The following is a 26,064-nucleotide window of genomic DNA, read 5'->3' on the forward strand; positions in this document are numbered from 1 at the left end:
CAGCTGGAACTGGTTCCTCCAGTGGGCCGAGTACGCACAAAACTCCCTGCGTCAAGAAACCACTGGCCTGACTCCATTCCAGTGTGTACTTGGTTTCCAAACTTCACTGGACTCATTACTGCTCCTGTGCTTCCCTGTGATCCTTGTTTCGCCCGCTCCAGTTAATATCTTTGTTCTTTGCACTCCAGCTTTTATAGTTTCCTTTTGTTTGACTTGTAGGTTCAATAAAACTACACTTTGTTTTACTCCCTGTTTCCGTTGCCTGGTGATACATGACAGTAAAGCTGGCCTGAGACAATGTCCATTGTTAAACGTAATTTACACATAAAAATGTATATAAGATTTTTGGTACAAACCATTGAGGCAGTCACATAAATAAAAGCATTTTGATGTTTCTTAACTTTTTTTAGTATTGCTATAGTATTGTTGTTTGCCAAATGCATAGTGACACTAATTATGGGGAAAAAAGGGAACAGGAAACAATGCTACAATGATGACTTTTAAAGAGAGAACTTTATTGAAACAGTAGAAGAATACAGACATGGAAATTATATTTTTATAAATACTGTATAATCATTGTAGCCTGCAAAGTATGTAATTGATTTGAAACCCAACATCAAATTACTGCTTGACTTTACTTGCTTACTTAATTGATTAATTACTTAATTAATTATATTTATTAATTGTTTTAAATGAATGAATTCATCTCCCATTTAATATAATCTATATTGATTCTGATTACAAATCCCCAAATTACATGAATCTAAAACTCCCCCATAGTTAACCAAATGTTAAATCATTGACAGAGACGGATGCAACACTTTAAATAATAATTATAAAGAATTCAGAATCCCTATATTTACTAATAGCTAAGTTAAAAGCAGAATAATCATTGCTCGTAATGTTTACACTCAGAGAATTATCTTGGTGCTCAGGAAATCCATGAAGGGAAGTTTTCATTCCTCTTGAGCCTAAAAGCCTGTAAACAGCAAAAAAAAAAAAAAAAAAAAAACTCTGTTGTTAGAGGGCAGAATCATTTTTTTGTATTTTTTATTATTGATCTGGCATAGTAAACTAACCCAGCCATTAGGGTTGCACAAGCCAGTGCACTCTTAGTGCCGGTCCCAAGCCCGGATATATGGGGAGGGTTGCGTTAGAAAGGGCATCCAGCGTAAAACATGCGCCAAATCAAATATGCGGGTCACGATTAAGAATTTCATACCGGATCGGTCGAGGCCCGGGTTAACAACGACCACCACAGGTATCGTTAGCCAACAGGGTATCGGTGGAAATTGGGCTACTGTTGGCCGAAGGAGGAGAAGGAGAGGAGGAAGACGTCTACAAAGACGGCAGGGAAAGGAGAAGTGTAGGAGAGTGGAGGTTCGGGTTGGTACTTTAAATGTTGGCACTATGGCTGGTAAAGGGAGAGAGTTAGCTGATATGATGGAGAGGAGAAAGGTAGATATGTTGTGTGTTCAGGAGACCAAGTGGAAAGGGAGTAAGGCCAGAAACATTGGAGGTGGGTTTAAACTGATCTATCATGGTGTGGATGGAAAGAGAAATGGTGTAGGGGTGATTCTGAAGGAAGCGTACAGTAAGAGTGTAGTGGAGGTGAAGAGAGTTTTTGATAGGGTGTTGATCGTGAAGGTGGAAGTTGAAGGGATGATGATAAATGTCATCAGTGCCTATGCTCCACAAGTCGGCTGTGAGATGGAGGAGAAGGAAAGATTCTGGAGTGAATTAGATGAAGTGGTAGATGGTGTACCTAGAAATGAACAATTGGTGATTGGGGCAGATTTTAATGGACATGTAGATGAAGGGAACAGAGGTGATGAGGAGGTGATGGGTAGGTATGGCCTAAAGGAGAGAAATGTAGAAGGGCAGATGGTGGTAGATTTTGCTAAAAGGATGGAAATGGCAGTGGTGAACACTTATTTTAAGAAGAAGGAGGAGCATAGGGTGACGTATAAGAGTGGAGGAAGGTGCACACAGATGGACTATGTTCTATGTAGGAGATGCAACCTGAAGGAGATTGGAGACTGTAAGGTGTTGGCAGGGGACAGTGTAGCTAGACAGCATCGGAGGGTGGTCTGTAGGATGGTTTTGGAGGCGAAGAAGAAGATGAGGAGAGTAAGGACTGAACGAAAAATAAGATGGTGGAAACTGAAGGAGGAAGACTGTAGTGTGAGGTCAGACAGGGGCTTTGTGGGGGTGAAAAGATGCTTGGATGATTGGGAAACTACTGCAGAAGTGATGAGGGAGGCAGCTAGAAAGATACTTGGTATGACATATGGAAATAGAAAGGAAGAGAAAGAGACGTGGTGGTGGAATGTGGAAGTGTAGGAGAGCATAAGGGGAAAGAGGTTAACAAAACAGAAGTGGGATCGACAGGGTGATGAGAAAAGTAGGCAGGAGTACAAGGAGATGCGGCAGCAGGTAAAGAGGGATGTGGCGAAAGCCAAGGAAAAGGCATACGAGGAGCTGTATGAGAGGGTAAACACTAAGGAAGGGGAAAAGGATTTGTACCGATTGGCCAGGCAGAGAGATCGAGCTGGGAAGGATGTGTTAGCAATAAAGGATGGAGATGGAAATGTGTTGACTAGTGAGGAGAGTGTATTGAGAAGATGGAGGGAGTGTTTTGAGCAGCTGATGAACGAGGAAAATGAGAGAGAGAGAAGGTTGGAGGATGTGGAGTTAGTAAAGCAGGAAGTGGATAGGATTAGTAAGGAGGAAGTGAGAGCAGCGATTAAGAGGATGAAGAGTGGAAAGTCGGTTGGACCAGATGACATACCGGTAGAAGCATGGAGATGTTTAGGAGAGATGGCAGTGGAGTTTTTAACCAGATTGTTTAACAAGATTTTGGAAGGTGAGAGGATGCCTGAGGAATGGAGAAGGAGTGTGCGGATACCGATCTTTAAGAATAAGGGAGATGTGCAGACCTGCAGTAACTACAGGGGAATTAAGTTGATCAGTCACACCATGAAGTTATGGGAAAGAGTAGTGGAAGCCAGGCTGAGAGAAGAGGTGGCCATCTGTGAGCAACAGAATGGTTTCATGCCGAGGAAGAGCACCACAGATGCCTTATTTGCTTTGAGAACGTTGATGGAGAAGTATAGAGAAGGACAGAAGGAGCTGCATTGTGTATTTGTGGATTTAGAGAAAGCGTACGACAGATTGCCAAGAGAGGAGTTGTGGTATTGTATCCTCATACAATACCACAACTCCTCTCTTGGCAATCTGTCGTACTCTTGGTGCTCTTCCTCGGCATGAAACCATACTGTTGCTCACAGATGGCCACCTCTTCTCTCAGCCTGGCTTCCACTACTCTTTCCCATAACTTCATGGTGTGACTGATCAACTTAATTCCCCTGTAGTTACTGCAGGTCTGCACATCTCCCTTATTCTTAAAGATCGGTATCTGCAGGTGTGTCAGAGAAGTATGTGAGGGTGGTGCAGGACATGTATGAGGACAGTGTGACAGCAGTAAAGTGTGCAGTAGGAACAACAGACTGGTTCAAGGTGAAGGTTGGACTGCATCAAGGATCGGCCTGAGCCCTTTTCTGTTTGCAGTGGTGATGGACAGGTTGACGGACGAGGTCAGACAGGAGTCTCCCTGGACTATGATGTTTGCAGATGATATTGTGATTTGTGGTGAGAGTAGAGAGCAGGTTGAGAAGAGCCTGGAGAGGTGGAGATATGCGCTGGAGAGAAGGGGAATGAAAGTCAGTAGGAGTAAGACAGAGTACATGTGTGTGAATGAGAGTGAGGGAAGTGGAGTGGTGCGGTTGCAGAAGGAAGAGGTGGCGAAGGTGGAGGAGTTTAGGTACCTGGGGTTAACAGTGCAAAGTAATGGAGAGTGTGTTAGTGAAGTAAAGAAAAGAGTGCAGGCAGGGTGGAGTGGGTGGAGAAGAGTGACAGAAGTGATTTGTGATAGTAGAGTATCTGCAAGAATGAAGGAAAAGTTTATAGGACTGTGGTGAGACCTGCGATGTTGTATGAATTAGAGACAGTGGCATTGAGTAAAAGACAGGAGAAGGAGCTGGAGATGAAGATGTTAAGGTTTCCGTTGCGAGTGACGAGGATGGATAAGATTAGAAATGAGTTTATTAGAGGGACAGCGCATGTTGGATGTTTTGGTGACAAGGTGAGGGAGGCGAGATTGAGATGGTTTGGACATGTGCAGAAGAGTGACATGGGGTATATTGGTAGGAGCATGCTGAGGATGGAGCCACCAGGTAGGAGGAAAAGAGGAAAAAAATAAATTAGGTCTAACTTTATTGAGCCATATATGCACACAATATAATCCTCATTATCAACTTCCAGATTAAACACCAGGCTAATTGCCCAACCTGATGTCATTTGTAGTGGTTTTGATTACTTCAGAATAAGACCAGTTGTTTGTTGTAGATTCCACTATTAGTAGTTAATTGTACTGCAAAGAATTCACCATAGTTGGGAAAATAAATTCAAAAGGTCACTGAATTAAAGTTGTTAAGGGGACAAGTTAGTAAAATGGCTTTTTTTTACAAAGGTTTTTGCTATCCATCTGAGGATCATTTAAAAGAAATGAGGTGGTATAACAAACACAGTGGATAGAACAAGCTGGCTATCCAAACTGGATGATTGAGCAGTGAGGGAATGGATCATAGAAGCTACCAAGAGGCCAAAGGCAACTTTGAATAGCAGGGTGGCAGGAAAGAAATCTTTACACAAAAAGTGCCAAACTCAATCTTATTTGTGCTATAGATCTGGCAAAAGGTGTTATGGTATGAAAAGACCAAATCTGACCTTTCTAAATTTCAAACGCAATGTTCAGCAAAATGCAAACACAGCACACCACCCACAACACACCATACCTATTGTGAAGCAGCAGGGACTGGGGACAATTGGTCAGGATTAAAGAGAAAACCCAAATTCTTAAAGAAAATCTGCTTTTCTCTGCTGGGCAGCTGAAGATGGGAGGATGGGAAAGACCTTCCAATATGACAATGATCCTAAACATACCCCCAAAAGATCAATTTAATGTCCTAAGGATAGAAAGGTGAATGTCCTTGACTGGACAAATCAGAGCCCTGACTTAGATCCGCTAGAAAATCTCACAATTTGATATTCTAGATTTCAAGAAAAGTTAAATTTGAAAATATGTCTTTCTTTCTTTCTTTTTACCTTTGTTTTTAGTGGACCAGATAAAAGGCCCTATGGAGATGGAGGCACTATCATGGATGTTTGTAGATCTGCCTGGACAGCTGTGTTTTCTAGCGGGACAAACCTGTACAAAACACACAAAAAAGAGATTGTTTTATTATTTGTTCTTAAACAGTTTTATTTATATTACATTGTAATAAGCAAATGGATGAATTTATTGGCCCGTGCTTGTCTTCAGCACTGTTTACTGATTAATGCTTTAGGATCACTATCATTTGAATAAGATGCCTCCAGTTGGAGTTACCAGCCACATAGAGCCCTCTTTCCCTGTTTCATTAGTGGAAAAACAATAGCGCTTTCTGTGTCTGTGTGCATGTGTGTGTGTGTGTGTGTGTGTGTGTGTGTGTGTGTGTGTGTGTGTGAAATGAAGGTCTTAAGTGCTAATGCAGTTACTATTAGACAAACCTCACACTGAAGTCTTATCTTACATGCAAAGTTGCCTGTTCGTCAAGTTCAGAACTCACCACTGCACAGTTGTGATCTTTCAGCAGGCATAGGTGAACACTGCAGTGAAGGAAGACCTTGGGTTCATCTTCATGGAAAGAAAACATCTTGAAAGAGAATCGTCCAGTTGTGGAAAAACCATTCTTGAGAACCTTCACAGTGCAGTCTTTTGGATTAGGACACCTGAAAATATTTAATTTACCAGTTGGTTTTATTGGTTTCATTTATGTGTAAAAGATATTAAAAATTGCATGCTGAGTAGCTTCCACCTACATAATTCTACTAAGACCACAGGCAGCTTAAGATAAGCTTTTAAGATATCTACAGAAGGAAAGAGTTACATACTTTTGAGAAATCAGGTCCCAGTAGACAGGGTAGTGCTTCTCATTTACAGGTGTGGCCCAACATGTATCCATCACCAGGGCAATCTGACGACTGTCCACTCCTTGAACAGAGACTTCTATGTAGATTGATTCACCCACCATTATATTCACACTGCCAGTGTAAAGGTGAGAAAAGCCAGCATCCATATAGGGAATCATTGTGACCTGGTACATGCCCACTCCATCTGGAATATGCCTGTTAACAATGCTTTGAGAAAGTACAACCACAGATTAATTAGAAATGTGTATACAAGTTTGGTGTTAATGCATGCAAAGTGTTACACTCTAATGCCTTACATAAAGTTTTATTATTCAACAGAACTCCTACCTCTGAATAGGGTTAAGCTCTGTGCCCATGCTTAATGTCTTATTTAGCTGATACACACAGGAGAAAGAAAGCTCCAGTGTTTTCTTCCTGTTAATAATGCCCCCTGCTGTGTCCACCTCCCCTAGGATTCGGTTCTCATAGATGATATGGGTTCCATTGGCCTGTAAATATGGTTGAACGTTAAAGTTCAATTCATGTTTTTAACATCTCTGACTTCTTGATTTACAAATTTAAACCAATCCCAATTGCTTTGACAGCTGGGTGTACCGTGAGATGTGTGCCACAGATGTGGTTATCATTATCAAAGTGGAAAACCAGTCTGTCATTTTGGACTGTTCATCTGCAGCTGGGGTCATTTAAGTGAAGTTTATTATCAGGAAATCCAGCTTCAAACAGCTGACAGCGGGAGAGAGACATGGTGCCAGAGCTTCCATCACACATTTCAATGGCATCTGATGGAAGAAAAAGTAGTTGGTCAGGGATTGTTTTGTGGAAATGACACAATAATTATAGCGTTTGATTACACAGCAGTAATGATTTACATTTTTGTACCGTAATAATCAGGGTTTGGTCTGGCAAGTGCCACATCACACAAGCAGCAATAGAAGCCATTTTTCTCCCCACAATATTCATTCTCACTACAGCTCAGAAGCTCACAGGGGTGTGGATTTACTAATTACACAATAAATAGATAACAAAAAAAGAGTATAAGCCACATATAGTTTCAAACAAAAGAAAACTTTTAAAATACTTTTTAAAATCACTAATAACATGTATTTGTTTTTATCCAAGAATAAATGCTGACAGACACAAGAGCCAGTTGCAGGTTTTATTAAAACAACTGGAATATTTGAAATCCATGGGTCTCAAAAAGTATCCAACACAATGTTAATTGAAATTTAATTAAAAAAGTTTTACCTGCTGGTGGCTCTGCAGGTGGTGCTACAAAAAAAAACCATAAAATACATGTTTTAATATAGAAGATGTAGAATTTGAAAAAGTAATTTACCAAAGAGTTTTACTAAATGCAGGTTTTATGCAATAATTATGCAATTTTTTTTTTTTTTTAAATCTACATTTTATAACAAGCAGCTTTGGTGAATACATGTTTTTTACATGATTCAGGAAAACAACTGAAATACTTTACATTTCAAATACAAAGAGCCCAAAAAATTATCCGACACTTTGCCAATTTTAACATCATTAAAGTGGTTTTACCTGCTGATGGCTCTGTAGGTGGTTCTGCAAAATAAGAACATTGAATTTGTAGTTAAACATCGAACATGTAAAATAAAAAAAATTCATCCTAACAAGGAGCTTTAGTGATTGCATGTTTTTCACATGATTCATATTTGAACATAGTCAAGTCAAGTCAAGTCAAGTTTATTTGTATAGCGCTTTTCACAACAGACATTGTCTCAAAGCAGCTTTACAGAAAACAACAGTGAAGGTGAAGGTGTGCGTTTGTCCCTGATGAGCAGCCGTGGCGACAGTGGCAAGGAAAAACTCCCTTAGATGATATGAGGAAGAAACCTTGAGAGGAACCAGACTCAAAGGGGAACCCATCCTCATATGGGTGACATCAAAAGTTTGGTCATAAATCTTTCAACAATACAGAACAATTTGTGATCATCATAGATCCAGCATCAGCTTCTCCATGCCAGGGCCTTTAAACACTCGGCATCTACTTCTCCATGATCATCCACAAAACTCTGGGCTTCTAGTAGTTCCTAGAATAGCAAAGTCCACTAAAGGCGGTAGAGCATTTTCACATTTAGCTCCTAAACTCTGGAATAGTCTTCCTGACAGTGTTCGGGGTTCAGATACACTCTCCCAGTTTAAGTGTAGATTAAAAATATATCTTTTTAGCAAAGCCTACACATAACACACATCACACACATCACATCACAACCTTGTGCTCCAGAACATCTGATCACATGCACATTATCAACTTGTGCTGTTAATATCATGAACAGCAGCTACGCAACATAGAAGATGTAGAATTTGAAAAAGTAATTTACCAAAGAGTTTTAGTAAATGCAGGTTGTGTCTATCAGCAAGATACAATAATAAATAATAAAATAATTCAGGAAAACAACTGAAATATTTTACATTTTAAATACAATGTAGCCAAAAATGTATTCTACACTTTGCCAATTTTAACTTTATTAAAGTGGTTTTACCTGCTGTTGGCTCTGCAGGTGGTTCTGCAAAAAACCCATCAAATTCATATTTAAACATAGATGTAGAATTTGAAAAAGTAATTTACCAAAGAGTTTTAGTAAATGCAGGTTGTGTCTATCAGCAAGATACATGGTTCCCAAACTGCTCTTACACATTGTAATGAAACTTAATTAATATAATTCTACCTGCTGGTGGCTCTGCAGGTGGTTCTGCAAGAAATGAACAATGCATATGTATTTAAACATAGGATACATTTTTTTTAAATCTACATTTTATAACAAGCAGCTTTGGTGAATACATGTTTTTTTACATGATTCAGGAAAACAACTGAAATATTTTACATTTTTAAATACAAAGTACCCAAAAAATTCTCAGACACTTTGCCAATGTTAACATCATTAAAGTGGTTTTACCTGCAGGTGGTTCTGCAAGAAAAGAACAATGGATATGTATTGTGATAAACCCACATTTACATTTTATTTCACTATTGTATTGTTTTATTTTTATTTGATTCTGTATTTTATTTTGTCATAAGGTCATCTATTTGTCTGATTGAGTACATGGCAAAAACATAGAAAAGAGTTCATGAGCAGGTCAACGAGTTCGGATACGGTCAAATGGCTAGTGATCATCTCGGCATGCTTTGTGATTGGTTCATTCTTGATCACACGCGATAAAGCGTGAATTCGCGGAGGAGAACTTTCTTGAAGCGCGACTTTGGTGGGAGGATGGACAAGCTTGGGATGCACTTCGTTGTCACGAGGGACATGGTTGGACCATATGCTTTCTCACTTTTCGGATCCCTTTCTTTGGCCAGATCTCGTGGACTTTCTCGGGAGTGGATACCATGTTTTTTTGGATGTTTTCCAGGATTTTCGCGCCGTCATCATTTTGAAACAGTGACAGAGACACTACGTGCATGCATGTGCGGTAGGATAGTCGAGATGGCCATGCCTAAAGGACAGTGAGATGTATCAGCAGGCTACTGGTAATGTTAATATGTTTTAGGGGTGATTTAAATGTAAACCTTTTTTTTTGTTTTGTTTTTTGTTTAAGACCTATAAATATAGCGAGCTGTAAATTTAATTCAAATGGGTTTCAGATAAATGATTGAAACAGATTCATGACTCCATGCCTGTATTTGCTGATATCCTGGTACGTAACAGTATTTAAACATAGGATAAATTATAAAAAATTCTACATTTTATAACAAACAGCTTTGGTGAATACATGTTTTTTACATGATTCAGGAAAACAACTGAAATATTTTACATTTTAAATACAAAGAGCCCAAAAAATTTTTCGACACTTTGCCAAAGTTAACTTCAATAAAGTGGTTTTACCTGCTGGTGGCTCTGCAGGTGGTTCTGCAAGGAAAGAACAATTAATTTGTATTTAAACATAGAATAATATATTTTTTTTTATCTACATTTTATAACAAGCAGCTTTGGTGAATACATGTTTTTTACATGATTCAGGAAAACAACTGAAATATTTTAACTTTTAAATACAAAGTACCCAAACAATTATCCTACACATCACCAATTTTAACATCATTAAAGTGGTTTTACCTGCTGGTGGCTCTGCAGGTGGTTCTGCAAAAAAAACCATGAAATTCATATTTAAACATAGAAGATGCAGAATTTGAAAAAGTACTTTACCAAAGAGTTTTAGTAAATGCAGGTTGTGTCTATCAGCAAGATACATGGTTCCCGAACTGCTCTTACACATTGTAATGAAACTTAATTAATATAATCTAACCTGCTGGTGGCTCTGCAGGTGGTTCTGCAAGAAAAGAACAATGAATATGTATTTAAACATAGGATAAATTATAAAAATTCTACATTTTATAACAAACAGCTTTGGTAAATAAATGTTTTTTACATGATTCAGGAAAACAACTGAAATATTTTACATTTTAAATACAAAGTACCCAAACAATTATCCTACACATCACCAATTTTAACATCATTAAAGTGGTTTAACCTGCTGGTGGCTCTGCAGGTGGTTCTGCAAAATAAAAACAATGAATTTGTATTTAAACATCGAAGATGTAGAATTTGAAAAAGTAATTTACCAAAGAGTTTTAGTAAATGCAGGTTGTGTCTATCAGCAAGATACATGGTTTCTGAACTGCTCTTACACATTGTAATGAAACTTAATATAATTTTACCTGCTGGTGGCTCTGCAGGTGGTTCTGCAAGAAAAAAACAATGGATATGTATTTAAACATAGGATAAATTATACAAATTGCACATTTTATAACAAACAGCTTTTGTGAATACATGTTTTTTACATGATTCAGGAAAACAACTGCAATATTTTACATTTTAAATACAAAGTACCCTAAAAATTCTCCTACACATCACCAATTTTAACATCATTAAAGTGGTTTTACCTGCTGGTGGCTCTGCAGGTGGTTCTGCAAAATAAGAACAATGAATTTGTAGTTAAATATCGAAGATGTAGAATTTAAAAAATGTATCCTAACAAGGAGCTTTAGTGAATGCATGTTTTTCACATGATTCAAAAAAACAACTAAAATATTTAACATTTTAAATACAAAGTACGCAAAAAATTCTCCTACACATCACCAATTTTAACATCATTAAAGTGGTTTTACCTGCTGGTGGCTCTGCAGGTGGTGGTGCAAAAAACCCATGAAATTCATATTTAAACATAGATGTAGAATTTGAAAAAGTAATTTACCAAAGAGTTTTAGTAAATGCAGGTTGTGTCTATCAGCAAGATACATGGTTCCCGAACTGCTCTTACACATTGTAATAATACTTAATATCATTTTACCTGCTGGTGGCTCTGCAGGTGGTTCTGCATGAAAAGAACAATGGATATGTATTTAAACATAGGATAAATAATACAAATTGTACATTTTATAACAAAAAGCTTTGGTGAATAAATGTTTTTTACATGATTCAGGAAAACAACTGAAATATTTTAAGTTTCAAATACAAAGTAACCAAAAATTTCTCCTACACTTTGCCAATTTTAACTTCATTAAAGTGGTTTTACCTGCTGGTGGCTCTGCAGGTGGTTCTGCAAAATAAGAACAATGAATTTGTAGTTAAACATCGAAGATGTGGAATTAAAAAAAGTTGATTCAGAAAAACAACTGAAATATTTTAAGTTTCAAATACAAAGTTCCCAAAAAATTATCCTACACATCACCAGTTTTAACTTCATTAAAGTGGTTTTACCTGCTGTTGGCTCTGCAGGTGGTTCTGCAAAAAACCCATGAAATTCATATTTAAACATAGATGTAGAATTTGAAAAAGTAATTTACCAAAGAGTTTTAGTAAATGCAGGTTGTGTCTATCAGCAAGATACATGGTTCCCGAACTGCTCTTACACATTGTAATGAAACTTAATATAATTTTACCTGCAGGTGGTTCTGCAAGAAAAGAACAATGGATATGTATTTAAACATAGGACAAATTATAAAAATTCTACATTTTATAACAAAAAGCTTTTGTGAATACATGTTTTTTACATGATTCAGGAAAACAACTGAAATATTTTTAGTTTCAAATACAAAGTAACCAAAAATTTCTCCTACACTTTGCCAATTTTAACTTCATTAAAGTGAATTTACCTGCTGGTGGCTCTGCAGGTGGTTCTGCAAAAAACCCATAAAATTCATATTTAAACATAGAAGGTAAAATAGTGCCACCCATATAAACCCCACGCTGACCTTCACGAACTGTCGGTTATTGAATGTACGTGTGTGTTGTTTCGTTTTGGTCTGTGCAGGTTCCTGGTGGCTCGCTGCTCCGCGTATGCTTCCCACGCTACGCAGCGTCTACTTCCTGATTCCTCGTTCTCTCCACGGCGGCGTGTGCGTTTCCCATCGCTCCTAGAACTTCTGACACTTCTCCTTCTCTGCCGCCGCACCGCACCCTGCACTGTGGATGTTATTGTGTTTGTTTTTTTTGTATTTCGGACTGCCGTGTGCCGGTTTATCCCACTCTGCAGGCGCTTTATGTTGGCTCTGCCTTGTTGTGAAATAAAAACGCCCGCTGATATTTCTGCCTCCGCCTCCATATACGCCGCGTGACAGAATAACCGACCCCTGAAAAGGAATAAAGAACTGAAGAAAAGAGGAAAGGACATGATAGGAGCTCTGCTCCGTCCCAGGACCTCCAAGAAAGCTCGGCTCCGCCCCAAGACTTCCAGAAAGCTCCGCCCGGCTCCAGGTCCCTCCAGAAAGCTCCGCCCAGCTTCAGGACCCGCCAGAGAGCTCCGCCCGGCTCCAGGTCCCGCCAGAGAGCTCCGCCCGGCTCCAGGTCCTGCCAGAGAGCTCCCCCCAGTTTCAGGTCCCGCCAGAGAGCTCCGCCCAGTTCCAGGTTCTCCAAGGGAGCTCCGCCTCTCCGCTCCAGGTTCTCCAAGGGAGCTCCTCTCCGCCTCCGAGCGACCCGGTGAGCTCCTCTCCGCTTCCGAGGGACCCCGAGAGCTCCGCTCAGCTCCAGTGTCCCGAGGAGTGCTCCCCTCAGCTCCAGTGTCCCGAGGAGTGCTCCGCTCAGCTCCAGTGTCCCGAGGAGTGCTCCGCTCAGCTCCAGTGTCCCGAGGAGGAAAGGACATGAGTGGATTAACGTCGTGTTCCCGGCGTGAATCGCACCTCGGTGGGCGGGTTCGCTCGGCCGCGATTCCGAAGCAGCCAAGCCCCGCCTCCAGGAAAACCCGGAAGCTCGCAGCCGGCTCTTGGTCATGTTAGGCGGCGCCACACCCCTTCGATGCCACACCCCTTCGATGACGTCACGGGTTTCCAGAAGCGCTTCTCTGGCAACAGAGCAGAATGGGGCGATTTTTTACGGAGCGTATGTGAGTTTATGGAGTTGAATGCGTTTCGCTACCCGACAGAGAGAACCAGGGTCGCTTCGGTCATCTCTCTTCTGACGGGGGAATCACTCACTCTCGCCGTACAGCTATGGGACGTGTATGGGGGTGAGTTTGGCACGTGCACCCGGTTCCTACAGCTTCTCACCAGGGGACTCGGGTTGGTCACGGCTGAGCTTCAGCTCCTCTCACCCACCTCTGAGAACACGGTCCCATCCCGGGACCTCCCGGAAAGCTCTGCTCCGCCCCAGGACCTCCCGGAAAGCTCTGCTCCGCCCCAGGACCTCCCGGAAAGCTCTGCTCCGGCCCAAGGACCTCCCGGAAAGCTCTGCTCCGGCCCAAGGACCTCCCGAAAAGCTTTGCTCCGTCCCAGGACCTCCAAGAAAGCTCGGCTCCGTCCCAGGAACTCCAAGAAAGCTCGGCTCCGTCCCAGGAACTCCAAGAAAGCTCGGCTCCGTCCCAGGAACTCCAAGAAAGCTCGGCTCCGCCCCAGGACCTCCCGGACAGATCGGCTCCACCCCAGGACCTCCCGGAAAGCTCCGCCCGGCTCCAGGTCCCTCCGGAAAGCTCCGCCCGGCTCCAGGTCCCTCCGGAAAGCTCCGCACGGCTCCAGGTCATGCCAGAGAGCTCCGCCCGGCTCCAGGTCCCGCCAGAGAGCTCCGCCCGGCTCCAGGTCTCTCCAGAGAGCTCTGCCCAGTTCTAGGTTCTCCAAGGGAGCTCCTCTCTGCCTCCGAGCGACCCCGTGGGCTCCTCTCTGCCTCCAAGCGACACCGAGAGCTCCGCTCAGCTCCAGTGTCCCGAGGAGCGCTCCGCTCAGCTCCAGTGTCCCGAGGAGTGCTCCGCTCAGCTCCAGTGTCCCGAGGAGGAAAGGACATGAGTGGATTAACGTCGTGTTCCCGGCGTGAATCGCACCTCGGTGGGCGGGTTCGCTCGGCCGCGATTCCGAAGCAGCCAAGCCCCGCCTCCAGGAAAACCCGGAAGCTCGCAGCCGGCTCTTGGTCATGTTAGGCGGCGCCACACCCCTTCGATGCCACACCCCTTCGATGACGTCACGGGTTTCCAGAAGCGCTTCTCTGGCAACAGAGCAGAATGGGGCGATTTTTTACGGAGCGTATGTGAGTTAATGGAGTTGAATGCGTTTCGCTACCCGACAGAGAGAACCAGGGTCGCTTCGGTCATCTCTCTTCTGACGGGGGAATCACTCACTCTCGCCGTACAGCTATGGGACGTGTATGGGGGTGAGTTTGGCACGTGCACCCGGTTCCTACAGCTTCTCACCAGGGGACTCGGGTTGGTCACGGCTGAGCTTCAGCTCCTCTCACCCACCTCTGAGAACACGGTCCCATCCCGGGACCTCCCGGAAAGCTCTGCTCCGCCCCAGGACCTCCCGGAAAGCTCTGCTCCGCCCCAGGACCTCCCGGAAAGCTCTGCTCCGGCCCAAGGACCTCCCGGAAAGCTCTGCTCCGGCCCAAGGACCTCCCGGAAAGCTTTGCTCCGTCCCAGGACCTCCAAGAAAGCTCGGCTCCGTCCCAGGAACTCCAAGAAAGCTCGGCTCCGTCCCAGGAACTCCAAGAAAGCTCGGCTCCGTCCCAGGAACTCCAAGAAAGCTCGGCTCCGCCCCAGGACCTCCCGGACAGATCGGCTCCACCCCAGGACCTCCCGGAAAGCTCCGCCCGGCTCCAGGTCCCTCCGGAAAGCTCCGCCCGGCTCCAGGTCCCTCCGGAAAGCTCCGCACGGCTCCAGGTCATGCCAGAGAGCTCCGCCCGGCTCCAGGTCCCGCCAGAGAGCTCCGCCCGGCTCCAGGTCTCTCCAGAGAGCTCTGCCCAGTTCTAGGTTCTCCAAGGGAGCTCCTCTCTGCCTCCGAGCGACCCCGTGGGCTCCTCTCTGCCTCCAAGCGACACCGAGAGCTCCGCTCAGCTCCAGTGTCCCGAGGAGCGCTCCGCTCAGCTCCAGTGTCCCGAGGAGCGCTCCGCTCAGCTCCAGTGTCCCGAGGAGCGCTCCGCTCAGCTCCAGTGTCCCGAGATGTGCTCAGCTGCAGTGTCCCGAGGAGTGCTCCGCTCAGCTCCAGTGTCCAGAGGAGGGCTCCGCTCCGCTCCAGCGTCCCGGGGAGGGCTCGGTTCCGTCTCAAGATCCCCGTAAGGGCTTGGCTCCGCTCATGGATCTGACTCCGCCGAGTACGTCCTCCAACCTCCAGTCGGGGTCGTCAACACCATCCAGTTCCGGTTCCCCACGAGGAGGTCGCTCCGCCTCTGAAGACCACCGGGGGCTTTGCTCCGTCTCTGGCCTCCGTCCAGGGGGTCTACCAGCCGGTAAGCCTTGCTGTCTACTCACCCCCACCTCCAGCGGTCTGTCCCTTCCAGGTCCCCGTGGGTGGGAAGGCTCCGGTCCAGACCTCCGTCGAGGACGTCTCACAGCTGCCGGGCCTCCAATGAGGGCGTTGCTCCGCCTCCAGTCTTCCCCGTCGGCATCGTGCAGCTCCTGGTCCCCATCGGTGTCGTCTCTCCGTCTCCGGTCAACGCCAGGGGTTTTGCTCCGTTTCTGGCCGCAGCGCTGGATGGTACTCCACTCCTGGTCCCCGTAGGTGAGGTCTCTCCGTCTCCGGTCGACGCCAGGGGTTTTGCTTTATTCCTGGCCGCAGCGTTGGGATGTGCTCCGCTCCTGGGTCCTGCGGTGTCCATGGTCCCCTTTCGGCTCTTCTTGCAGGGGGTCGCTCCGCTTCAGGTCCTTCCCGGCTCTCCCCGGCTCCGTGGCAGTCCCTACCTGGTCCCTTTTGACCCTGGATGATCAGGGGGGCCGTCCTCCGAGTGCCCTGGCCCTCCGGGCTTTCTATGTGTTGGGGGCGTCTGGTGCCGCCCAGTCGGGGGGGGGTGGTGTCAGGAATCCCCCTGCCACGCCCCCTTCGGAGGCTGTCTTTCCCGGGGATTCCCTGACGCACCGCGCTCCTGTTCTCGTGCGTGCCCCGCCCACATGCAGCTGCTCGCAATCGGGTTTCACGATAAACAGCTGAGACTCATTTCCATTTCCCCTTAAGCCACCCATATAAACCCCACGCTGACCTTCACGAACTGTCGGTTTTTGAAATGTACGTGTGTGTTGTTTCGTTCTGGTCTGTGCAGGTTCCTGGTGGCTCGCTGCTCCGCGTATGCTTCCCACGCTACGCAGCGTCTACTTCCTGATTCCTTGTTCTCTCCACGGCCTGTCGCTCCTTGAACTTCTGACACTTCTCCTTCTCTGCCGCCACGCCGCACCCTGCCCCTTCACACATTTATTCAATTTTTTAAGTCATTTTTGTAATGTACTTATTAATTGTATTAAAATATTAGTTCTCTTAAGTATAAACAGCTTTTTATCAAATCAAAATCTGTGATTTTATCTCTTTACCTGGAGAAGTACTGCAAAAATCCCAGAATAATCACTTTCTTCTTCTCTCTGTTTGAGTACTAGTTTCCTTTTTACTGAACCAGTACCCCTGTAGCAATCTTTTAAACTGAGCTTTACACACAAACAACACGGCAGAAACACAATTGTAATGACGCAATAAAAAGCGCAGCAGCACACGGTTATCTGGATAAGAGCAACATGTCTGCGGTGTGAGGAGAGCGAAATTTCAAGAGGGGGTGTATCTGCAAAGAGTTTCTCCAAGTTGGGTTTAATTTATCACCTGAAATCCAAACATCCCGATTGCCTTCTAAATATGAGAAATACGCGGTGGAGAAAAGTAAAGTCAATCCGAGCATGCGCACTCCGTCTGTAGAGGACGTTTTTGAAAAGGCAGGAAAGTTTTCCAGTGATGGTGCCAAGGCAAAAGGCATAACACAAAAAATTATGGATTTCATTGCCTTTTGAATTGAATTTTCATTTCGGTGCATCCCTAAAATATTATCGTTGGTGTGGCCCTCTGACACAATTCAGGTTTCTCATGTGGCCCCTTGTAAAAATGTATTGCCCACCCCTGCTTTAGACTGTTAATTGTGTGTGTGTAAACGTATGTATGTATATATATATATATATATATATATATATATATATATATATATATATATATATATATATATATAATGTATATAGTTATTGTTATTCGGTAATAAAGTGCTGAATAAAAGACTGGAATTTGTTATTATTCATTCTAGCGATGCCGAACCCTCTCTCTCTCTCTCTCTCTCTCTCTCTCTCTCTCTCTCTCTCTCTCTCTTATATCCTGAAAAGTGAACTGTAACAAACTTACAGCAGGGTCAACAAAATTGATAAGGCACTATTACAGGTTATCGAAATCAGTTACCTCGCTCTATTTTACATGCAATGACTTGAATGTTCTCCATATTCATTCTGGTGATGCCCAACACTCTCTGTATTATATCCTGAAAAATATTTGTGTCTCATGTCAACAGTAACAAACTTACAGCAGGGTCACCAAATTTGATAAGGCATTATTACAGGTTATCAAAATCCATTACCTCCCTCCATCTCACATGCAATGACTTGAATGCTCTTCATATTCACTATGGTGATGCCTAACACTCTCTATAATATATCCTGAAAAAATATTTGGGTCTCATGTCAACAGGAATGTCAACACCCCCCAGCCCCCCACCCCATTTCACACAGAATCTTGCCCTTTTTGTCTCTTTATTGTCTTTTTAAATTTAATTTATTTTTTAGTTAATATTACTTTTTTTTTTCAAGTTTATTATTTTTTTGCAGCTTATTATGGACTTTTATTTGTTTATTAACTACTTTTTAAAAGGTCTTCCATGGTCTGCCCATGTATCCCACACGCTGATCACGTGGGGTTCTCCAATTTCACCAGCATTCACTAATAACTTAGAGGGTCCACTTAATTGTCGGTCCTTATCTGCAAGTGATATCTGTTAAAAATGGATCATAACATGGTTATGGAACTTAAAAAGCTTCTTTTAGAGGGAGAATATCCTAAGGACGCCGACAAACATCAGCGTTACATCCTGAAACGGAAAGCCTTGAATTTCTGCATGATCGGTAAGTAATTAGCAGAGGAGTAAAATGTAAAGTTTGTTAAGGACATTACTATGTCTATAATATAAGCATAATTTAATCAATATAAAAATAAATATTTTTTAGTAATTTTAACAGTTCCATCCCTGACATTTCCAGCTGTATGTGATTTTTCCCCGAATAGGAAGCACAAAGTTGGAGATCTTTAAATATGGCAGCATTAAATTTTTCCTTTATTTCAACCAGGAGTCTAAAACCTGTAACAGCATGATAACAAAGTCAGCTATATAATATATGACAAAGCCAGCTATATAAAGATAGTCTTTACATGATTTGGAGTGAAATATCTCATGTTATAGAGCTCTAACTTTATTGAACAACTTTGGGATGAATGTGAACACTGACTGCAGGCCCCAGGCCTCCTCACCTTCTCACCTACATCAGTACCAGACAGGGCCGCTGGAAGTAATTTTGAACGGGGTGCTGTGAATTTTTTTAATACATTTTTTTTGACAAAAAACCTATGAGCCTATGGGCGTATTTAGAATACATTTAAAAAATAAATACATAGGGCTGTGACAATGGCACTTTTTTTTACCACCGCGGTGGTAATGGACCAAATACCGGCGGTGTTGCGGTGGTTTTGAAATAAATAAAGAAAAAATCAAAGAAACAACACACTAAAGCCTGTAAAGCATTGAAATAAATATCAGTAAATACTGGTAACTTACATAATATAATAAAGTTGAATCCATTAAAAAAAAAAAAAAAAAAACAGTTTTATTTAATTTCCACACAACGACGTGTTATAGCCTCCCGCTCTGCGCTTTGAGAGAGATGTGGAACACAAGCAGGAAAGAGACCACAGATCTCTTTTTCTGATATCTTCATGTTGTTGTAAAAGGTATGAAGAGCTAATTTTATCTTCCACAAGGGCAAGGCATTTAGGCTATGTTTGCGCGCTGCCAGAGAAAGCCAAACTAAAATCACCCACGCGTGTGAAACGCGCTTTACAAATGAACTTGACGCGCCTTAAGAATTATCATGTCTAATTAATAACAAGCACAAACTGTAGGCTATTAAAAAGAATTTGACGTACAAGTAAAAATGTCTGTACAGCGTTTTTTCTACTTTCTGCGAATTTATAAATTGTGCAAAATATTTTTAATAGGCCTACATTTTTCAAAAATCTCTCTCTCGCCAATAGGGGGTGCTGCAGCACCCCCAGCACCCCCACTTCCTGCGGCCATGGTACCAGACTTTACTAACCTTGTGGCTAGATGAACACAAATCCCTGTATATACACATGCAGAGAAAATTGTTGGTACCCTTCCATTAAAAAAAGAAAATCCCACAAATGTCGCTGAAATAACTTGAAACTGACAAAAGTAATAATTCAATGAAAATGCGATATTGCTTGTGTGGTTCAACAGAAGCATTTAAAATAACAAAGTAATCACACTGGCCTCGATAACTTAATCCCGTAAACTTAATATTTTGATGCACATTCTTTTGACGCAATAACTGCTATCAAGTGAGTTCTGTAACTCTCAATGAGACTTCTGCACCTGTTAACAGGTATTTTGGCCCACTTCTCATAAGCACTGCTCCAGCTGTCTCAGGTTTGAAGGGTGTCTTCATGTTACAGCTCTTTCCACAGATGTTAATACTTGAATACTTTCAACAGTATTTAGATTAGGGTTTAAGGAAGGCCATGTAAGTCCAATGTTTTCTTCTTTGGTGTTTCTTTGTTGTTTTTAGCTGTGTGATTAGGGTCATTTTCCTGTTGAAGGACCCATGACCTGTGACTTAGACCAAGCTTTCTGAAACTGGGCAGCACATTTCACTCCAGAATGCCAGTATAGTCCTAAGATTGTACTCTGCACAGATTCGAAACACCCTGTGTCAGATGCAGCAAAGAACATAACCAAGCCTCCTCCATGTTTCACAGTAGGCACAGTGTTCTTTTCTTTGTATGCTTAATTTCTGCATCTGTGCACATAGAGATGATGTGACTTGTCAAAAAGTTCCTGTTTTGTCTCATCTGTCTGAAGGACATTCTCACAGAAGCTTTGTGGCTTGTCATTATGGATTTTGGCAAATTCCAGTCTCGCTTTTTTATGATTTGCCTTCAACAGTGGAGTCCTCCTTGGTCGTCTTCCATTAAGTCCATTTTGGCTTAAACAGCGACGGATTGTGCGATCTGACACTGATGTACCTTGAGCTTGGAGGTCAACTCTAATCTCTTTGGTAGATGTTTTGGGCTCTTTGGTTCCTATTAGTAATATCCATCTCAATTTGTCCTAAATTTTCCTTTTGCGGCCACGTCCAGGGAGGTTGGCTAAAGTCCCATGGACGGTAAACTTCTGAATAATATGTGCAACTGTAGTCACAGGAACATCCAGCTTCTTGGAGATGGTCTTATAGCCCTTACCTTTAAGATGCTTGTCTATAATTTTCTTAATAATCTCCTTAGACAACTCTCTCCTTAGCTTTCTGTGGTTCATGTTCATGAAACCTAAACAGCACAGCGACAACTTTTCACCCTTTAAATAGGCAGACTGACTGATGACAAGTTTGAAGATACATGTGATGCTAACTAAAGGGCACCCTGTGATTTATCAATCAATCAATCAAATTTTATTTATAGAGCCCCTTACAACAACCAAAGAAGCACAAGGCACTTTCCAGTAAAAACATCAATAGACAACAAAATATAACAACACAATGTACATAAAATAGCAGTCGAATCAAAGGCTATGTGTTAAAAGCTTGTATGAATAAATGTGTTTTCCACTGCGATTTAAAAACACTCAACAAAGCACAGTGATGCTTCGTAGTTGTGCTGGAAGTGCGTTGCACAGCTTTGGTCCCTGTATGGCAAATGACCGTTATCATGTCCATGTAGTCAATTATTTTCAGTCTTTTATAGTTGTACCATAATTTTTGACCAGTCCAGTTTCATTTAAATAATTTTTTTATAAATGCTTCTATTAAACCAAAATTCAAATGCAATGTCTGATTTTTATTAGTTAATTTTCAGTACATTTTTATTTTAATATTACTTTGATCAGTTTCAAATTATTTTAGCCACATTTGTGTGTTTCTCTGTTTTTTAAATGGAAGGGTAAAAACTATTTTGTCTGCATCTGTACATATACATGCACACTGATCAGGGATAACATTGTGACCGTAGAACATTATGAGTGGTGACGTGAATAACACTATATTTTGTATTATTAGGATATTATTAGGATTAGAATATTATTAGGAAGCAAGTAAACATTTTGTACTCAAAGTTGATGTACCAGAATAAAAAAAACAAGTGCAAGATTTTAATTGAGTTTGACTGTTCATACTAGTTTTAAAAAGGATCTTATGATTATGATAATTTACATTATTATTGAATTTTTTTCCAGATGACAATTTGTTTTACATTAGACACAAGGGATCCAGCAACATTAAAAAATGTCGAGTTGTTTGTAGTGCAGAAGAGGCCGACACGCTGTTTCAGGAGTTCCATAGCAGCAACATAGGTGCACATTTCGGCCAGCTTAAAACTAGAGATGCCATTTCTCAACGGTACTACCGGCCTGGCATGTCAGCAGACATAGAGAAATGGGTAGGCTTATGCACTGTATTAACATTTCTCATTGACTTCATAAATTCAATACATTTTTAATTGTATAATAATAACAAATTCATATAATTAAAATGTCCAGGTATCACAGTGTACAGTGTGCCAGAAAAATAAAAAAGATATAAAGCTAAAGACAGACCTCAAACCTATCAAGGTAACAAGAGCAAATTTATATAATAAATTATATTATAATAATAAAATTTTTACACTTTATTTCTCGATAATACATATTTACAAAATATGTTAAATATATATATATTTTTAAGCATTATAAATGCTTTCTATTCATGTCTGTTTTTGCAGGACAAGACTCCATTTGAACTGGTTGGAATGGACTTAATTGGAAGGTTGGCCAAATCTGACCAGGAAAATCAATATATTTGTGTATTAATAGATTATTGAACGAGATGGGCACAGGCATATCCTCTGAAATCAAAGTCTGCTGCAGAAGTTACTCAATCAATATTAAAATTTGTTTACCAATTTGAAGTGCCAAAACGAATTTTAACAGATCAAGGCAGAGAGTTTGTCAACACAGTAAGTATATTCTGCTTCACAAATATTTTTATTTATGGAATGTTCTTTGTTGCGTAAACAGTTTTATGTAAAATGACAAAAACCTATGTTATTAACATATTATATAAATATTAATACATATCTTCCGTAGATCAACACTGAGGTCTGCAAAATGCCATACCATACCATACCACACCATACCATCTTCTCCCGCTTATCCGAGGCCGGGTCGCGGAGGCAGCAGTCTAAGCAGAGATTCCCAGACTTCCCTCTCCCTAGACACTTCTTCCAGCTCTTCCAGGGGGACACCGAGGCGTTCCCAGGCCAGCTGGGAGACATAGTCTCTCCAGCGTGTCCTAGGTCTTCCCCGGGGTCTCCTCCCAGTGGGACGCGCCCGGAACACCTTCCCGGGAAGGCGTCCAGGAGGCATCCGGAACAGATGCCCAAGCCACCTTAGCTGACCCCTCTCGATGTGGAGGAGCAGCGGCTCTACTCTGAGCTCCTCCCGAGTGACCGAGCTTCTTACCTTATCTCTAAGGGATCGCCCAGCCACCCTGCGGAGAAAGCTCATTTCGGCCGCCTGTACCTGGGATCTTGTCCTTTCAGGCATGACCCAGAGCTCATGACCATAGGTGAGAGTAGGAACATAGATTGACCGGTAAATCGAGAGTTTCGCCTTGCGGCTCAGCTCTTTCTTCACCACGACAGACCGGCACATCGACCGCATTACTGCAGAAGCTGCACCGATCCGTCTGTCAATCTCCCGTTCCACCCTTCCCTCACTCGTGAACAAAACCCCAAGATACTTAAACTCCTCCACTTGCGGCAGGAACTCTCCACCAACCTGAAGTGGGCAAGCCACCCTTTTCCGACTGAGGACCATGGCCTCGGATTTGGAGGTGCTGATTCTCATCCCAGCCGCTTCACACTCGGCTGCAAACCATCCCAGTGCGTGCTGAAGGTCCTGGTCTGATGAAGCCAACACGACAACATCATCTGCAAAGAGCAAAGACGAAATCGTGTCGTCACCAAACCGGACACCCTCCGGCCCCTGGCTGCGCCTAGAAATTCTGTCCATAAAAATTATGAACAGAACCGGTGACAAAGGGCAGCCCTGCCGGAGTAAAACATGCCCCGGGAACAAGTCTGACTTACTGCCGGCAATGCGAACCAAGCTTCGCTTCGGTCGTACAGGGACTGGACAGCCCTTATTAAAGGGAGCCGGACCCCATACTCCCGGAGCACCCTCCACAGGCCGCCGTAAGGGACACAGTCGAATGCCTTTTCCAAATCCACATAGCATAGACATAGGCATAGACTTTCCCAGGTAGGCTGAGAAGTGTGATTCCCCTATAGTTGGAACACACCCTCCGGTCCCCTTTCTTAAAAAGAGGGACCACCACCCCGGTCTGCCATTCCAGAGGCACTGTCCCCGACCGCCACGCGATGCTGCAGAGGCGTGTCAGCCAGGACAGCCCCACAACATCCAGAGACTTGAGGTACTCAAAGCGGATCTCATCCACCCCCGGTGCCTTGCCACCGAGGAGTTTCTTTACTACCTCGGTGACTTCAGTTTGGGTGATGGACGAGTCCACCTCTGAGCCCTCAGCCTCTGCTTCCTCAATGGAAGACGTGACGGCGGGATTGAGGAGATCCTCGAAGTATTCCTTCCACCGTCCAACGACATCCCCAGTTAAGGTCAACAGCTCCCCACCTCCACTGTAAACAGCATTGGTAGGGCACTGCTTCCCTCTCCTGAGCCGGACGGTTTGCCAGAATCTTTTCGAGGCCAGCCGATAGTCCTTCTCCATGGCCTCACTGAACTCCTCCCAGGCCCGAGTTTTTGCCTCCACAACCACCCGGGCTGCAGTTCGCTTTTCCTGCCATTACCTGTCAGCTGTCTCAGGAGTCCCACAAGCCAACCAGGCCCGATAGGACTCCTTCTTCAGCTTGACGGCATCCCTTACTTCCGGTTTCCACCACCGGGTTCGGTGATTGCCGCCTCGACAGGCACCGGAGACCTTACGGCCACAGCTCCGAGCGGCCGCTTTGACAATGGAGGTGGAGAACATGGTCCACTCGGACTCAATATCTCCGCCCTCCCTCGGGATCCGGTCAAAGTTCCGCCGGAGGTGGGAGTTGAAGATCTCTCTGACAGGAGACTCGGCCAAACGTTCCCAGCAGACCCTCACAGTACGCTTGGGTCTGCCGAGTGTGTCCAGCTTCCTCCCCCGCCATCGGGTCCAACTCACCACCAGGTGGTGATCAGTTGACAGCTCCGCCCCTCTCTTTACCCGAGTGTCCAAGACATACGGCCGCAGGTCAGATGAAACGACCACAAAGTCGATCATCGACCTACGGCCTAGGGTGTCCTGGTGCCACGTGCACTGATGGACACCCTTATGCTTGAACATGGTGTTCGTTATAGACAAACTCTAACTAGCACAGAAGTCCAATAACTGAACACCGCTCGGGTTCAGATCAGGGGGGCCGTTCCTCCCAATCACGCCCCTCCAGGTGTCACTGTCGCTGCCCACGTGGGCATTGTCCAGCACCCCTCCCAGAGACCCCAAGAAGGCCAGGTACTCTACACTGCTGTTTGGCCCATAGGTACACACGACAGTGAGAGACCTATCCCCGACCCGTAGGCGCAGGGAAAAGACCCTCTCATTCACCAGGGTAAACTCCAACACATAGCAACTTAACTTTCACATAAACTTTCACCATGGGCAACTCCAGAGTGGTGAAGAGTCCATCCTCTCTCGAGGAGTGTGGTTCCAGAGCCCAAGCCGTGCGTGGAGGTGATCCCAACTATCTCTAGTCGGAACCTCTCAATCTCACGCACAATCTCAGGCTCCTTCCCCGCCAGCGAGGTAACATTCCACGTCCCTAGAGCTAGCTTCCGTGTCCAGGGATCGGGTTGTCGAGGCCCCCGCCTTCGACTGCTGCCCGATCCTCTCAGCACCGGCCCCTTACGGTCCCTCCTGCAGGTGGTGAGACCCCGTGGGGGAAGGCCCGGCCACCAGGCGCTCGCATACGAGCCCCAACCCCGGGCCTGGCTCCAGCGTGGGGCCCCGGCTGTGCCATACCGGGCAACGTCACGGTCCTTGGTCTGATTTTTCTCATAAGGGTTTTTTGAACCGCTCTTAGTCTGGCCCGTCGCCTAGGACCTGTTTGCCTTGGGAGACCCTACCAGGGGCATATAGCCCCGGACAACATAGCTCCTAGGGTCATTCGGGTACTTAAACCCCTCCACCACGTTAAGGTGGCAGTTCAAGGAGGGGAAAAATGCTTGGCATAAAAAGAAGTCTTTGTGCCCCATACCACCCTCAGACCAACGGATTGGTGGAGAGGCTCTTTACAGAGGTGAAGACTGCATCCACAACAGTTAATAAACATAATTACAGAAGAACTTTTCAATCAATGCATTTTCCTTTTGTTTAAATACAACAAAATAGGTGAACGACACAAACACAAGAGAATTTCCCAGTAAATCGCTGAAGCATGTTCTGTTGACAGAATAGTCCAAATGTGAGATTTTG

At 43.8% G+C, this 26,064-nt stretch overlaps 1 protein-coding gene and 1 long non-coding RNA gene across 2 annotated transcripts in view; one reads left to right on the forward strand and one right to left on the reverse strand.

Annotated features, from left to right (window-relative positions):
- The window catches only part of LOC310716606 (uncharacterized protein), a gene marked incomplete at its 3' end in the record, with an annotated part of 48,235 nt that overhangs the window by 14,393 nt on the left and 7,778 nt on the right, over positions 1-26,064 (reverse strand). The gene's annotated exons all lie outside the window — the stretch shown is intronic.
- Positions 19,767-22,620, forward strand: LOC310716764. Its single transcript, XR_014530665.1, has 3 exons — positions 19,767-21,988; positions 22,089-22,160; positions 22,310-22,620. It is a non-coding gene; the product is annotated as an uncharacterized lncRNA (long non-coding RNA).

The sequence above is a fragment of the Silurus aristotelis genome, assembly GCF_946808225.1.
Source record: "Silurus aristotelis genome assembly, chromosome: 21".
NCBI classification, from domain to species: Eukaryota; Metazoa; Chordata; class Actinopteri; order Siluriformes; family Siluridae; genus Silurus; species Silurus aristotelis.